Below are 17,066 nucleotides of genomic sequence, written 5' to 3' on the forward strand. Positions count from 1 at the left end.
TTGATGGTCATATTGACATCATACCAGGATTATTTACAAACCGATTCCTATGGTTCCTTAGTGTGGTTGCGTATGGCAACGACTGTACAGCAGCCACACAAATTAAAAACACGTGATTGGGTATATCTCTCTTACCGCTTCCTCAGCTTGTCTCTTGTAGGCCTTCACCTTCAGCTGCAGTTTGTCGACCAGATCCTGAAGCCTGCCAAGATTCTTCTTGTCCTCTTCAGTCTAAAGTGAGAGGGAAATTATCAAATTAGATCGGTAAAGTAGCTATTAGTAAGTAGTAAAGTAGATATTATGTTCATGCAGTGAGGTGAAGTGGCGTGAAGTGAACACGGTATACAGTACCTGGTATGAGAGTTCCTTCACTCTCCTCTCGTATTTGCGAACACCCTTAATGGAATCTGCTCCGCGTCTCTGTTCGCCTTCAACCTCTGCCTCCAGTTCACGCACCTTTTAGAATCGAAAGATGCACTATGAAATATAGTTCTTCTGATTTAATTATGTATTACTATAACCCATGTTGTAATAAACTCCATCTTACCCTGCCCTCCAGTTTCTGGAGCTGCTTCTTGCCTCCCTTCATGGCCAGGTTCTCAGCCTCGTCCAGACGGTGCTGCAGGTCCTTCACGGTGACCTCCAGGTTCTTCTTCATCCTCTCCAGATGAGCACTGGTGTCCTGCTCCTTCTTCAGCTCCTCAGCCATCATAGCAGCCTGGAAAGTCATGTTTGTATTGCATTTTATTGTGTGTTTATATTAATACATGATGCTATCTTCTAATGTACAAGAGGAGGACATTCTAACTTACGTCAGTGATGGCTTTCTTGGCCTTCTCCTCAGCATTCCTTGCTTCTTGAACACTGTCATCCACTTCACCTTGGACCTGAATCAGGTCACCCTCGATTTTCTTCTTGGTGTTCAAAAGGCTTGTGTTCTAAAATAAAGATTCAGTTGAACAATGTAAATCTGTATGACTTGTATGTAAAATATATGATGATGATGATGATGATGATGATGATTGGTGTTTTTCATTGACTTACCTGAGAGTGCAACAGTCCAGCGCGCTCACTAACATCTATCAGCTCTTGCTCGGCCACTTTGCGGCCTCTCTCTGTCTGTTCCAGAGCCGCTCTCAGCTCCTCAATCTCTGCCATCATTAGGCCGTTCCTACGGTCCACCATGGCCTCTTGCTCTCTCAGATCTTCTTGGGCTCTGACAGCATCATCAAGGTGCAGTTGGGCATCCTAAAACAAATCACATTTGAGATGGTCACGATCAGAGAAAAATCAGAACGTGGCCACTGATTCTTCAGAGCAGTTCCACAGTTTGGTTATGTCCAACTACTGTTTTGTTGTTGTTTTTTTTACCTTGAGCTGTCCCTGGACGTTCCTCAGTTGCTTCTGGGCCTCAGCAGCCTGGCGGTTGGCGTGACTCAGCTGAACCTCCATCTCATTCATATCTCCCTCCATCTTCTTCTTGATTCTCAGGGCATCGTTTCTGCTCCTGACCTCTGAGTCCAGAGTGCTCTGCATGGAGTCAGTCATCCTCTGGCTGTTCCTCTTGATCTGTTCCATCTCCTCGTCCTTCTCTGCCAGCTTCCTGTCAACCTCTCCCTTGATCTGGTTGAGCTCCAGCTGGACACGGAGAATCTTGCCTTCCTCATGCTCCAGAGTTCCCTAAAATGTAAGGATAAAATGTTGATATGGTCAAAGGCAATGAATGAACATAAATCTAATTGAAAAATAAAGCCTAATATATTGATACAAGTGCATTCTGCATCATAAAATGGTTTACCTCAGCTTCCTCCAGGGCTGTCTGGAGCTCTGACTTCTCTGTCTCCACCTGCTTCTTGGATTTCTCCAGCTCATGGATGCTCTTCCCAGTCTCGCCCATCTGTTCTGTCAGGTCTGAGATCTCCTCTGCAGTTGATAGAAAATAATGAATGAGATCAATCAGCATTTGATTGTAGTACCTATTTTTGAATAGTGAGTCCAGCCTAATCCACAATATCCATCCATCCATCCATCCATCCATCCATCCATCCCACAATATTTAGCTTTTAAATACTTTTTAAGGCATATGTATATTGACATTGAATAAGATACGCAAAAAACATTTGATCAAATTAACAGTTATTCAAAGCATTACGTAGAAAAACTCACGTTGCAGATTCTTGTTCTCTCGCTTCATGGTCTCCAGCTGGTCCAGAGACTCCTCATAGGAGTTCTTCATCTTAAACAACTCGGTACCTAGAGAACGAGCCTCTTTCTGAGTTCCCTCCAGCTCTGCCTGACCTTCTTCAAACTTCTGCTTCCATTCTGCCAGGACCTGCACAGATGTGTAATGAATTATGTAATTTACCCAACTTCATGAAGGATAAAAAATATATATTATATTAATTTAAAATATGTCAAAGCACCTTGTCAAAGTTCCTCTGTTTCTTGTCAAGGTTGGCGGCCAAACCGTTGGCCCGCTCCACATCAATCATGAGGTCTTCCACTTCACCCTGGAGTCTCTGCTTGGTCTTCTCCAGAGAGGCGCACTTGGAATTCACAGCCTCGATTTGCTCCTCAGCATCCTGAAGGCGCTGGGCCAGCTTCTTCCTATAAGTCAGTTATGAATGGAATCATATTATTGTGGGCAGTGGTGGAAAAAGTATGCCACGCATTGTGAGCTTGTAGATCGGCTATTTTCAAATGGCCGAAATGTATGGGCTGAAGTGGTTAATGTATGTTTTGTAATAATAATCATAATCTACAAAGTAATTCGAAAGTAAAGTTTTCAAATAAATGTAGAGGAGTAAAAGTACAATGTTTGGATCGGAGATGTAGTGGAGTAAAAATAAATTATTGGAAATTAGAAATAGGCTCCAATAAAGTACAAATTCCACAAAACTTGACTTAAGTACAGTATTTGAGTAGAACTTCTTCCCACCACTGATAGAGAGTGGTACCTGATATTGTAAAACCCTGATGACTTACTTGGCTTCCTCCAGCTCCTCAGTGCGTTGGACAGCATCAGTCTCATACTTGCTCCTCCACTGAGCCACCTCACCGTTAGCCTTGGACATTCCTCTCTGGAGTTCTGCCTTGGCCTCCTGCTCCTCCTCAAACTGCTCCCTCAGGAGGTCACAGTCATGGCGAGCTGACTGCACAGCGTGGGCAAGGGCGTTCTTTGCCTGTCAAAAGAAAATTGGAAAGATTATGTCAACTTGAATACCATAACACTACATCACACATAGGCCTATTTGTATGGGTGGAAAATCTGTCCCTCAAAGAACGGATTTTCCAAGATATTGTCAACTAAATACAAAATCATAATAATTAGGCCTGTCTGTAGGGGGAGATCTGTTCCTCACCTTGACCTCCTCTTCGTTAAGTCTCTTCAACTCCTCAATCTGTTGGGTGTAGGCCTGCTTGCCTCTGGTGAGTTGTGAGACAAGGGCTTCTTTCTCCTCAAGTTGACGAGCAAACTCACCTATTTAGAAATTGTATCAATGTATTATTCATTTACGTATTCGTTTACTTTCATTCATTCATTCAATCATGCTTGTAATGTTTAAATACTCTTTATTGAATTCATATTTCTAAAATAGCCTGGGATAACTGATAATGACAGGATCATCACTAATTATGGAATTTGGTTTTCTTACCATTTTCTGTCAACAGTCTTGCTCTCTGAGCGCCAACGTCATTTATCTGGCGTGTATTCTCGTCATTCTTGCTGTTGATTTCGCTAAGTTGGTCCTCAAGGGTGCGGCACATCTTTTCAAGATTTCCCTGAAAATTAATATTGGACATATTCAATCATTGTGTTTACATGCATTTATTCCCCTCTGTCACAGTAGTTCAATATTCTACAAATTACTCCCAATGGTCTAGTTAAACTCAACTGTGTTTAGAATATGTACAGTATATGATCCCCGCCCCATTTAAAGATGCATTTACACTTTTATCTGTGTTTTCATATTTCTGATAAGATTTTTATTTATTCATGTCTTACTTAATTATGCTTCGTAAACCTTATAAAACAACCAAGTCCAATGAAACTAAATATGTTATATCATACCTTTGCCTTAGCAACAGCTTCCATGTTGCTGGACAGGTCATCGATCTCCATCTTGAACTCGCTCTTCTCCTTCTCAAGCTTCTGCTTGACTCTCTGGAGGTTGTCGATCTGCTCTCCCAGCTCTGCCACGCTGTCGGCCTGCTTCTTGCGGAGAGCGGCAGAGGTGGCTTCGTGCTGCAGCGTGGACTCTTCAAGGTCACGGCGCAGCTTCTGGAACTCTGCCTCTCGCTTCTTGTTCATCTCGATCTGAGCGGCGGTGGCTCCACCGGACTCCTCCAGCCTCTCGCTGATCTCCTCCAGTTCCCTGGAGAGGTCGGCTCTCTGCTTCTCTACCTTAGCACGAGCCGCACGCTCCGCCTCTATCTCCTCCTCCAGTTCTTCAATACGAGCCTTTCAAAAACATATTGGTAAAGATTACATCAGGGGTCATCAATATGTAAGTACAAATGTGTCCGTGGCAAAGACTTAATCTTGTCCGTGGCAAGATTTCGATATTCTTTTCTACACACAATTATAATGTTCTTATTTTGATCATAAGACCCAAATACTGAATGTCAAGTCTCCAGGTTTTCTTCAGAATGTGTGTGACACTGATCCTCTCAGAGTTACAGACCTGTTATGGTCATTCAGGGCTAATTCTTTATGTAGAAGAGAGAGATACTGGAGCAGCTCAGACGGTTCTAACCTTTTATTCTAATTCTTTATGTGTTTCTGGTAATATTATTGTCCACTCATTTTGTATGTCTGTGGCAAAAATTTAATCTTGACAAAAATGTCCACCACAACCATCATTGCAATCAGAAGGAGCAAGTGTATTCTCCGGCAGCGGCAACAGCCGTGGCGTCGCCAGTAACTGCCGACAATAGCCGTGGCAGGCACCACCACACGGACCGGCGTCGCCGGTAACTGCCTGCAGTAGGACCGGCAGTAGGACCGGAAGTGGCTCGCTCTCCCTCATGGCAATGACCCCTGGATTACATATTTATGTGAATATCCTTCTTGATAAACGCTAAACCTTCCTCTCAAATTACCTGCAGCTCTTTGATCTTCTTCTGGAGCTGAGCGCCCATGGACTGTTCATCCTCAATCTTGCTCAGAAGCTGGCTTGTTTCAAAGTCCTTCCTGTGAAATTCATAACATTTTAGTGTAAAATTCTAGAAGGTAGTTTTTTGGACTTAGCATTTCATATGGTTGTCACACTTTACTTCTTGATCTTCTCCTCCGACTGCTGTTTGTCGTTCTCCAGATCCATGATGTTCTCCTGGGCCAGTTTCAGATCACCCTCCAGCTTCCTCTTGGTTCTCTCCAGGTCCATGCGAAGCTTCTTCTCTTGCTCCAGAGAACCCTCCAACTGCACAACGATAAATGTATCTTAATTATTAAGTCCAACAATAAATATAATGTGTTGAAAACAATTCGCTTGATAAACTCACGTCATCGACTTGCTGCTCAAGCTTGGTCTTGGCCTTGGACAGAGTGTTGACTTTGTCTTCCTCTGACTGCAGGTCATCAAGAGTCTGCTGATGTGCCTCTTGGAGAGCTTTCTTCTCCTTGGTCAGCTTAGCAATGCTCTCATCCTGAGAGGCCATCTCCTCCGTCAGGTTCTTAACCTAAATCGGCAGAACAGAATTTGTTGTCATCATCATTGTATTATTGTGCTAAATGCCTAAATTGTATAAAGATAAAACCCCTGGTGTGTATGATCACAAACCTTGTTTTCAGTGGCGTGTTTCTCCTTCTCCACTTTGGCCAAGGTGAGCTCCAGGTCATCGATGTCCTTCTTGAGCTCAGAGCATTCATCTTCCAGCTTCCTCTTCTTGGCGGTCAACTCAGCGTTCATCTCCTCCTCATCCTCCAGCCTCTCTGTCGTCTCTTTGAGTTTCGCCTCTAACTGGATCTTACTTTTGATAAGACCCTCACATCTCTCCTCAGCGTCGTTCAGAGTTTCTTCTCCCTGGTTGTCAATGAAAAGAAATAAGGTAAGAAACATGTCAGCATTTCTTATGGATGACTCTCTATTAACAAAGTTGGTTCCTTTTCTTATTATGTAAAGCGACTTTAGGTACCTAGTAGTAGTTGCGACCGTAGGTCGCATTTACTATCAAACCCTGCACAAAGTGTAAGTCCGTCAGTCAGTCAGTCAGTCAGTCAGTCAGTCAGTCAGTCAGTCAGTCTGTCTCTCACACCTCACACGTCACACTCTTGCCCTGCTCATATCTCCGCAACCGTTGCCCCGATCCATGCCAAATTTTGCACACACACTCCTTACCTGCCAAACTACAACCTCCAAGGACCCCCGGAGCTCCAGGGACCTGGGGGTCCCTGGGGGACCCCCAGATGTAAAAAATGACCAAATGTGCTAAACTGACCAAATGACCACCCCAACGGGGCTGCTCACGGGGAATTCCCGGGGACCACCGACTCCTGGTGCTCCAGAACGGATGCAAAAGTGGTGGCGCCCCCAGTGGAGGACCCCCTACACTGCAGCTCACATAAAATGCCGTCACTCCGGCTAGGAGCGACCGGGACAGCCGGGGCCGGTACCTATTCGTCCGCCTTGCCGGCGCGGAGACCCCACCCCTCATTTCTCACATGGCCCTCTTCTAGCGCCACCATGAGGCCGATTCTTGCAAAACACATTTTTGGACACTGCTCCTACAATTTTTGCCCTAAAATCACGCAAATCGGTACACAGTATGTCTACACTCATCCCATCAACATGAATCTCTCCCATATAGCGCCACCTCCAGGCCGATTTTTAAAAACACATTTTTGGACACTGCTCCTACAGATTTTGCCCTAAAATCACGAAAATCACTACACAGTATGTCTACACTCATGTCATCAACATGGATCAGGAAGATTTTGGCAAAACACATTTTTGCCCTATTTGTGGAGATAAGTGACCTACGGTCGCTTATCTCCCGATTAGGGAGTCTTACTGGTACATAGTAGGTACCTATTGTAGTATACTTACTGAAGATGCTGCCATCTGCAGATCATTCTTCTCCTGAACCAGGGACACCATCTTCTGCTCCAGCTCCTTCTTCTTGGACAGGGCAGCGGCCAGGTCAACAACCATCTTATCATATTTCTCCTTTATTTCCATCAACTCCTTCTCGGTTTCAGCGCTCTGGAGAAGAGGTTTGATCTTGTAGTAGAGCTTCATCCAGGGCCAGTGTTTCACACTGACAAAGGAGCGGAGGTTGAACTGGATGGTGTAGCAGGCATCTCTGTGGAAGACAAGTTGCTGGGATGAGAACAGTTTGCAGCAGTGGAAAAAAGTACTTGCATTTCTCACTTGAATAAAAGTATCAATACTGCAATGTAGAAATACTCTGTTACAAGTAAAAGTCTGGAATTCAAAAAAAATGACTTGAGTAAAAGTACAAAAGTATTGCTATCAAAATGTACTAAAAGTACCAAAAGTAGAAAGTACTCATACAGAATGTCACATTTAGCAAGTTTTCAAATGTATACAAATCTTTTGAAAATAGCAATCTACAAGCTCACAGTGTGTCGCATCACAACTTATTGTGAGTGATCAGCTATTGAGTGAGTTATCGGCTAACGAAACGTATATAGGGGCTGAAGTGGTTAATGTTTTGTAATTGCGACCGTCAGTGGAGGACCTCCTGCCACTGCAGCGCACATAAAATGCCGTAACTCGGGCTAGGAGCGACCGGGAGAGCCGGGGCCGGTACCTATTCGTCCGCCTCGGCGGCGCGGAGACCCCACCCCTCATTTCTCACATGGCCCTCTTCTAGCGCAACCATGTGGCGGATTCTTGCAAAACACATTTTTGGACACTGCTCCTACAATTTTTGCCCTAAAATCACTCAAATCGGTACACAATATGTCTACACTCATGTCATCAACATGGATCTGTCCCATATAGCGCCACCTTCAGGCCGATTTTTTAAAACATATTTTTGCAAACTGCTCCTACAATTTTTGCCCTAAAATCACGCAAATCGCTACACAGTATGTCTACACTCATCTCATCAACATGGATCTGTCCCATATAGCGCCACCTTCAGGCCGATTTTTTCTAACACATTTTTGGACACTGCTACTACAGATTTTGCCCTAAAATCACACAAATCGGTACACACTATGTCTACACTCAGCGCCACCATCAGGCCGATTTTTTTCAACCACATTTTTGGACACTGCTCCACACATTTTGCCCTAAAATCACGCTGCGACCTGACGGTCGCTTATCTCCCGATTAGGGAGTCTTACTGGTAAAAATCAAAATCTACATAGCAACTAACTATAAAGTTTTCAAATAAATGTAGAGGAGTAAAAGTACAATGTTTGGGTCCGGAATGTAGTGGAGTATAAGTAAAGTATTGGAAATTTGAAATACTCCAGCAGAGTACAAATACCTCAAAATCGTACTGCACTTAAGTAAATGTACTTAGTTACTTTACACCACTGATTTTGGACAGTTTTGGACATACTGTATGAGGTTTCCACCCGACAGTGGGCGAAATATTAAATATATTTTGTTTTCACAACATACCTAGTCGCCATCATCTTGACAAAGGCTTTCCTCATGAGGTAACCTCTACCGAGAGCCTGAGTCATTCCCACCAGAGCCGCAAGCTTCTCATCTCGCATCTCCTCAAGGACTCCCAGCAGACCAGCTTTGAAGAACACCTGAATAGGACATTACAAAGTATTTTAATTTATAATAGGTAAAAACACTTTGAAGATAGAAGATTTATTTTTACGAGGGAGCCCTGTCCCAGCATCAGCACAATTCATTTGATCATACAATAACAACATATACTGTATAAACTACTATATCATTAATCAACCGTGAAATCAAACTTTTCATACACAGTTAATGAGTTTAAAGATTTTCAGTGTGTTTACCTTAGTGTGTCCAAACTTGTACTCATCTATAGGTACATCAATGGACCCAAGCAGCTTCTCAGAAGCTTTCTTGTTGTCCATGAACTGGCCCTCAGGGCACGCACTGGCGTTCAGTACTTTGTACCTGTTGTGCAAAAAGGTTCATGGTCACTTTGTGCACCCGCCGTTAATGGCTATGGAACTAGAAGCTGCTGTGAAAACTCATCTGTACCTCTGCTTGAAGTCAGCGTAGGGGATTCTGCTGGGGAAGCCCTTCCTGCAAATTCTGATGCCCTCCAGCACACCGTTACACCTCAGCTGGTGGATGACCAGGAAGTTCTCCATCAGGCCTGTAAAGAGGTTGCTCATTGTTATTATGACACAATAAATACGTACCAGTATAAGGTGCATTAAATGACCACCTTAAATGACCACCTCGACCACAATCGTTATTTACAACTTTTCTGTCCCTGAGTGTAGCCTACCTGGTGTTTTGGTCTCGTTGGGAATCAGGCAACGCACAAAGTGAGGATGGGTGCTCCTCAAATTGGTCATCAGCTTTCCCAAGTTATCCTACAGAGACATAATACAGCAAGCATATTATTAGTAATTTAAAAAAAAGTGTTACACTTAAGTAATTACAACATGATAAGATATTGTGCCTATGTATTACATGACAGCATTGTTGGTAATAGTGCTTGATTCTTACCCTGAATGCTGCAGACACAGTCTGCATAGAGCCACCCTTCTTCTTGCCTCCTTTCTTTGTGGTATCTGTTTATTGGTTAGAATCACGATTTGACAGTTAAACGATTTCTTCTTTTCTTAAAAATGCGATTCAATTTGCCATTCTTTTGTGCAGATTCATATATATTTTTAAGTCAGCAGATGTTTTTTTTAGAGAAAATGCCTTTGATAATTGATTAAATGATGTGTGTTGTTTTTGATATTTGTATTTATTACATAAAGAAACCTTAACCTATTAAGGCCTGAGGGCGATTCTACAAATTATGCCTTCTAAATCAGTAATTCTCACATATTTTTCAAAAATGGTTCAAAAATAGCAGATGCACAAGCTTGCAGCGCGGCACGAAGTGATGCACTGTGAGCGTTTATATCTGCTATTTTTGCAGCTGTTGTTGCCGTACTCGGATATACATCTCGTGCTGACACAAAATGTAAATTATATTACCTTCAGGCTCTGCGGCGGGATACAGGACGGGCAGCAGTTTGACTGAAGACTTCTGGTACAGCTGGATGACAGAGTCGTTTAAGGGGTCCTTGTTCTTCTCCAGCCAGCCTGTGATGCTGTAGTCCACCGTTCCGGCGTAGTGGACCAGGGAGAAGTGGGACTCCTTCTTGTTCTTGCCAGGCTTGGGCTTCTCGAACGCCTTGTTCTTGCCAAGATGCTGGTCGTACAGCTTGTTCTTGAAGGTGGTGTCTGAGGCTTTGGGGAACATGCACTCCTCTTCAAGGATGGAGAAGATGCCCAGGGGCTTTGTGAAGGAGACAAAAGTGAAAACTTAATACGATAACAAAAACTATATATTTTTTGGTATATTTCCGTTAACCCATTTAGACCTGAGTTTCAAAAAATGCCTTCTAAATCTAAGTGTTCAGAAAAGTCCTGTTGCTATATACTGTACATAGCAACATCTAACTTGATACAGAATATGCTTTTCCGGTTTTAAATGTAAAATATATATAGCTTTCCCGGTCTTGATGGGTACAAAATACAAAATAATAGGCTACCGTCTCAATGAGCTCAATGCAGGCAGCAAAGTCCATGATAATATATAATAATATAATATAACCAGTAAGACTCCCTAATCGGGAGATAAGCGACCGTTGGTCGCTTATCTCCACAAATAGGCCAAAAGTTTGTTTTACCAATTATTACACTCTATGTGAACATTTACATCAACAAATCCCAAGTACTATGCAGAACGACCCATTTCAAGTTTTTAATGTACAACAATATTTAGAAAATAGGTCTACAAGCTGACAGTCCTCGTCCCTTATATTCCCATAGGTTATATGGAGATCTCAGTGTTTGTCAGTCCTTGTTCATTTATGCCCATATATGGACATCTCTATATCTACTGTAACAGTCCTTGTCCCTTTATGCCCATATATGGAGATCTCTTAACTGTAAGTCCTTGTCCCTTTTATGCCCATATATGGATATTCCTGATGTCATCAGTATATGAACATATATGGGCTTTCTGATATGCCCATATATGGAGATCTCTTAACTGTAAGCCCTTGTCCCTTTTATGCCCATATATGGATATCCCTGATGTCATCCGTATATGCCCATATATGGGCTTTCTAATATGCCCATATATGGAGAGCTCTGTATCTCCATATATGGGTATAAAAGGATACTTCAGGTCTGACATCAGGTTTGTTTATATTGGGTTGCTAGGTTTGACATCACAAACTCTATGGGCCATCTGACCTAGAAATCTATATTTGGGCATAGATGACTCATCGTGACCTCATCACACGTCGACCGCACGTGTGACGTGCGGTCGACCGCACGTGTGACCGACGGACGGCCGGTGGAGGTTTTCATACTAAACTGCGACCTTACGGTCGCAATAACACTAGTATACCTTCTCAATGAGCTCAATGCAGGCAGCCAAGTCCATGCCGAAGTCAATGAGGTCCCAGGGGATGCCCTCCTTCTTGTACTCCTCTTGCTCCAGAACAAACATGGTGTGGTTGAAGAACTGTTGCAGTTTCTCATTGGTGAAGTTGATGCACAGCTGCTCCAATGTGTTGAACTGTATGTGGAAATAATGGTGATCAGTCAAATCTCTTGAAGGCATTGTGACAAAAGGAATGAGTCTACCACTTAAAAACAAGTCCATGCTTACGTCAAATATCTCAAAACCAGCGATGTCCAGCACACCAATGTAGTAGTTTCTCGCTTGCTTGGTGTCCAGCTGGTGGTTGATTTTAATGACCATCCACAAGAACATCTTCTCGTAGATGGACTTAGCCAAGGCACCCACTGAGTTCATCACCTATGGAAATAGAAAATATAATGGTAACCTCTCCCTTTTCTAAAATGTGTATGTTTAACTGGTAGGAAGCATGTGAAACAAGACAAGATCTACAATAATCACAGTGTGACATCCCTGTGCAATCTGTAGCTGTGGATAGCAGTTACTAGGTGTGCAGGTTGCGAAAAATTGGCAGCAGTTGCCTATCATACAGTACATGCACCATATGCTATACAGTGTTGTTTTTATGGGTAGCATTACTTAAAAAATGGTGAATGGATACGGGTCAAAATCCTGCAGTGATAGTTTTTTTTTATGCATTTCATACCATAATTCTGTTCTGATGGTATGCTGTGTTAAGAATACTAGACGCTGGGCCGCCCGAATGTAAATAGAGAATGAATGCCCCGCCCTTTAATGCAAACCCCATTATACCTGTTGTCATAGGACCTGTTTTGACCATCTGTTTGCCTGTGTCCATTTATGCCCATATATGGAGATATCTGTATCTGTCTGTCTGTCGGCGTCCATTTTATGTCCATATATGGAGATCACTGCAGATATAGTTCTGGGTCCATTTTATGCCCATATGCCCATATATGGAGATATCTGTCTATTTGCGTCCATTTTATGCCTGCCCCATCCTTTAATGCAAACCCCAATATACCTGTTGTCATAGGACCCGTTTTGACCATCTGTTAGCCTTTGTCCCCACCCTTTAATGCAAACCCCAATATACCTGTTGTCATAGGACCCGTTTTGACCATCTGTTTGCCTTCTGTTAGCCTTTGTCCCCACCCTTTAATGCAAACCCCAATATACCTGTTGTCATGTTGTCATAGGACCCGTTTTGACCATCTGTTTGCCTTCTGTTAGCCTTTGTCCCCACCCTTTAATGCAAACCCCAATATATGGAGATCTCTGCACACACAGTACCGGTTGCGGAAAACTCTGATGTCAGACATCAGCTCCGCATTCGGGGATTCATTTTATGCCCATATCTGGAGAACGCGCGTGCCGGTGGGAAGAACGGTTCTCGAGATTCACATACATACATACACATTCACAGAGATTTTTTGTTGACTCCTGGCGTACGTGATGTCAGAGCCTTTTATGAAGTGATGTCACAATGAGTCAGCGATTGTGCCGATTTCCTCAGGAACAGCCTGATGTTAACAATCAGCTCCGCGTAAGGAGATTCCGAACGTTTCGCGCCGCTTCGGGAAAACCGCATGCCGAGTCGGTGCAAACCCCAATATATGGAGATCTCTGCACACACAGTACCGGTTGCGGAAAACTTTGATGTCAGACATCAGCTCCGCATTCGGGGATTCATTTTATGCCCATATCTGGAGAACGCGCGTGCCGGTGGGAAGAACGGTTCTCGAGATTCACATACATACATACACATTCACAGAGATTCTTTGTTGACTCCTGGCGTACGTGATGTCAGAGCCTTTTATGAAGTGATGTCACAATGAGTCAGCGATTGTGCCGATTTCCTCAGGAACAGCCTGATGTTAACAATCAGCTCCGCGTAAGGAGATTCCGAACGTTTCGCGCCGCTTCGGGAAAACCGCATGCCGAGTCGGGCCGAGGCCCGGCACTGCACTCCGCGCCGCAGCGGGGAACGCGCGTGCCGAATCTGAAGCCGGTGGGACGAACGGTTCTCGAGATACGCGGATTACAAACAAACAGACAGAGATTTGTCGCATTTATAGATAGATGAGGTGTACGTCATAATGATGATGATGATTATGATTATGATTATAATTATAACAATACATTTTATTTATAATGCACTTTACATTTGAAACAAATCTCAATGTGCATGGAATCAGAACAAGTAAACATTGCATCTTGCTCACCTGTGGCACAGTCTGTCCCTTAGTGACATACTCATTTCCGACCTTCACTCTTGGGTAGCAGAAAGCCTTCAGCATGTCAGCTGAGTTCAGACCCAGCAGGTAGGCAATCTTGTCAGCCTCTAAAATAAGTCATGAAAACACATGTCATATATTTACTAAGGTATTCAAGAAAATAAAACATTTACTCTCGTGATGAACCATTTACTATTTTCATGACAACCATTTTCAAACCACCATAGGTTGAAGATAATGCTTACAGTGTTGATTCCGTCGACTAAAACTATGATGAAAAATATTCGTCAACTACCCTTTTTCACTGATGAAAACTAAATAAAAACTAAGCTACGATGACTAAAATATATATATAGGGAGGGACTAGTGGAGAAGAGATCCAGTATAACTAAATTACTCATTTTATGTTTGGCTGTGCTCGCACTATGAAAATAGCTGATCTACAAGCTTACAAATACAACATGTCGCGTTGTGAGCTTGTAGATAGGGTATTTTCTGCATGCAACGAAAATTAAAACTTTTCATATCACTAAAATATGACTAAAACTAAATGGAATTCTATAAAAAAAACTATGGCTAAAACTATAAATCAAAATTTGCTGTCAGAATCAACACTGGATAATGCTCACCCTCTGTGCCGTCTGGTTCGGCTTGTTCCTCACGCTGCTTCTGCTTGAACCTCATGACACCATGGTGCATCACTGCACCTGTGAGCTTGTAGATCGTTACCTTCTCCTCAGGACTGAAGCCCAGAATATCAATAGCATCCTGTATTTAAAAAATAATAATAAAGTATTAGAGCAAACGTCACTTAAGACCAAGGGTCATCATTATGTGCGTACACGGACAAATATGATATTACAAAGATTAAAGTATGTTTACTGACATCGGTGGCGTCCAACTCTTCTTTGTCGTTGATACTGGCAACAACAATCTGACCCATGCTGCAGAGTGGGAAGTCGTACGGGTTGGTGGTGATCAGTGCCATTTCTGAAAGAGGGATAAAAAAAATGGATGTAGTTTCATTAGATTTCAGTGGATTGTACGTTGATGAAGATTCATTGTATTGTATTTATTGTATCTTCATGGATTAGTGATCCAATTTACCAACGATCTCAGGTTTGTGGCCTGTCATCATCTGGTAGAAGATGTGGTAGCCTCTCTCAGCGGGAAGCTGGTAGGTCACTCTGGACTTCTCCAGCAGATCTGTAAGGATTGAAATATGTTTCATGTCAAATATAAAGTTACACATGAGTTACAAAGCTAAAAATGAGTTACAAATAAAATGTATTATTATTATTAATAATAATAATGTAATACAAAAATGTAATCCTCTAAAGAATCATCTGTGAACTTCTTACTTACATGTTTCAATATCAGCACTGGCCAGTTTACCCGTTGAAGCAAAGTGGATTCTGATGAATTTACCCTGTTTGACATAGCAAAAATATTTAGCATCCCTTCTACATTGTAAAGTGATTGCAAGTTTTCTCATACATTAGTTTGTTTTCCACTTACAAAGCGAGAGGAGTTGTCATTCCTCACAGTCTTGGCATTACCATAGGCCTCCAGCAAGGGATTGGCTGCAATAATCTGATCCTCCAGTGACCCCTAGAATGTTTTAGACAACACCACAGTTTTAATAATGGTCAGTATTATACAGTCAATTGCTATTATGTTTAAATATTGTAATTTGTTCAAATACAAAACTATAAATATACTGTACCTTTATTTTTCCAGAGGAACCATCACTTTCACCAGGCTTCTTTGAGGAACTAGCCGCTGTTGCAAAGTACTGGATGACACGCTTGGTGTTTACAGTCTTTCCAGCCCCGGATTCTCCACTGGTTAGGGTGAGGGAGAGAAAAGCAGTTAGTACATTTTATTACATTGTTTGTTTTTGTTTTTAAAATGCCTAGTAGACGAGAAACTTACGTGATCAAAACAGACTGGTTCTCCCTATCTGTAAAAGGTAAAGCAAAAGCACTTTTGGTTATTAATACAGCACAATACTGTTGTAATTAAATGTTTTTTACATTGTCCTGAGTGGCACGTACCAATAAGCATGAACTGATAGGCGTTGTCAGAGACAGAGAAGATGTGGGGTGGGGCTTCCACACGCTTCTTGCCTCTGTAGGCATTTACAACCTCCTGGTCGTACACTGGGAGCCACTTGTAGGGGTTCACAGTGGCACAGAACAGGCCAGAGTAGGTCTGGAAGGAAGAAGAAAGAACACATTGTAACAACATACCACACTAACAGTGAGCACAACACACATCTAGGAATACAGTCACAGGTTATGAGTGGCAGTGAGACAAAGCTTCTAGAAATATTCGTTACATTTTGTGAATTCATAATGTCAGATCCATCATCCCACCATTTTTTCATTGCTATTGACAAGTCAGACCAGAATACTGTACTGTTCTCAGCATGCAGAATATCTTACATAGATCATCCATGCTGCATAACGCTCTTTGAGGTTATACAGGACAGTGGCTTCGTTGAGGTGGGTCATCATGGCCATGTCCTCAATTTTGTCATACTTGGGAGGGTTCATTGGATGAATCTCTGTCTCCTTGACAGTTCTCTCCTAAAAATCCAAAACACAGCATTAGAAATGTCTTTCAATCACAGCCGTAAGTAAGTGTTTGATAGTGGTGGAAAGTAACTAAGTACTAAGATCTCTGAGACAACTATTGTACTTTTACTCAACTACAATTATTTGAAAACTTAAAGCTACTTGTTACTTTATTTAGGTTATTATTACAAAATATATATTAACCACATCAGCCCTATATATTTCGGCCATTTGAAAATAGCCAATCTACAACCTCACAACATTGTGAGCTTGTAATGTAGATCTGCTATTTTCAAAAGATTTTTATACATTTGAAAACTTGAAACTGCCTAATCAGTATTTCTATGTTGCAGTATTGATACTTTAGTAAGTAAAGCACTTGAGTGTTTTTCCACCACTGGTAAGTGTCACTATTTGATTTGAGTTACACATTCTCCTGAGTCCTACCTCCTTCGTGTCGAGCAGTTCCACAGTTACTTTGTCACCTTCCTTCTTGAGAAGTTTACATTTGAGGTACAGCTCCTTGACGTCAGTCACAAATCCTGCAGTCTTGGCATCAAAGGGTGCACTCTGAGCCTCGAGTCTCTCCCTCTCTGGCTTACGGAGATAAATGGCGGCTTTGCCGTAAACTTCCATCTCTGCGTCGGTACTCATGTTGGCG

At 42.4% G+C, this 17,066-nt stretch overlaps 1 pseudogene across 1 annotated transcript; it reads right to left on the minus strand.

Moving 5' to 3' along the window:
- Positions 1–1,487: 1,487 nt before the first annotated feature.
- On the minus strand, positions 1,488–17,059 carry LOC308304521 (myosin heavy chain, fast skeletal muscle-like; annotated as a pseudogene). Its single transcript has 32 exons — positions 16,853–17,059; positions 16,274–16,417; positions 15,884–16,040; positions 15,762–15,789; positions 15,553–15,670; positions 15,345–15,437; positions 15,192–15,255; positions 14,934–15,032; positions 14,713–14,816; positions 14,456–14,594; positions 13,815–13,933; positions 11,818–11,967; positions 11,554–11,724; positions 10,128–10,431; positions 9,645–9,709; positions 9,421–9,508; positions 9,168–9,285; positions 8,957–9,080; positions 8,601–8,737; positions 7,050–7,305; positions 5,784–6,026; positions 5,506–5,682; positions 5,278–5,423; positions 5,104–5,194; positions 4,073–4,462; positions 3,657–3,783; positions 3,363–3,481; positions 2,986–3,182; positions 2,424–2,607; positions 2,167–2,332; positions 1,799–1,923; positions 1,488–1,680 (listed from the first exon to the last, which is right to left on the minus strand). The product of its transcript is annotated as a myosin heavy chain, fast skeletal muscle-like (transcript).
- Positions 17,060–17,066: the final 7 nt, after the last annotated feature.

Source organism: Nannobrachium achirus, assembly GCF_963921795.1.
Source record: "Nannobrachium achirus genome assembly, chromosome: 19".
Taxonomy (NCBI): Eukaryota; Metazoa; Chordata; class Actinopteri; order Myctophiformes; family Myctophidae; genus Nannobrachium; species Nannobrachium achirus.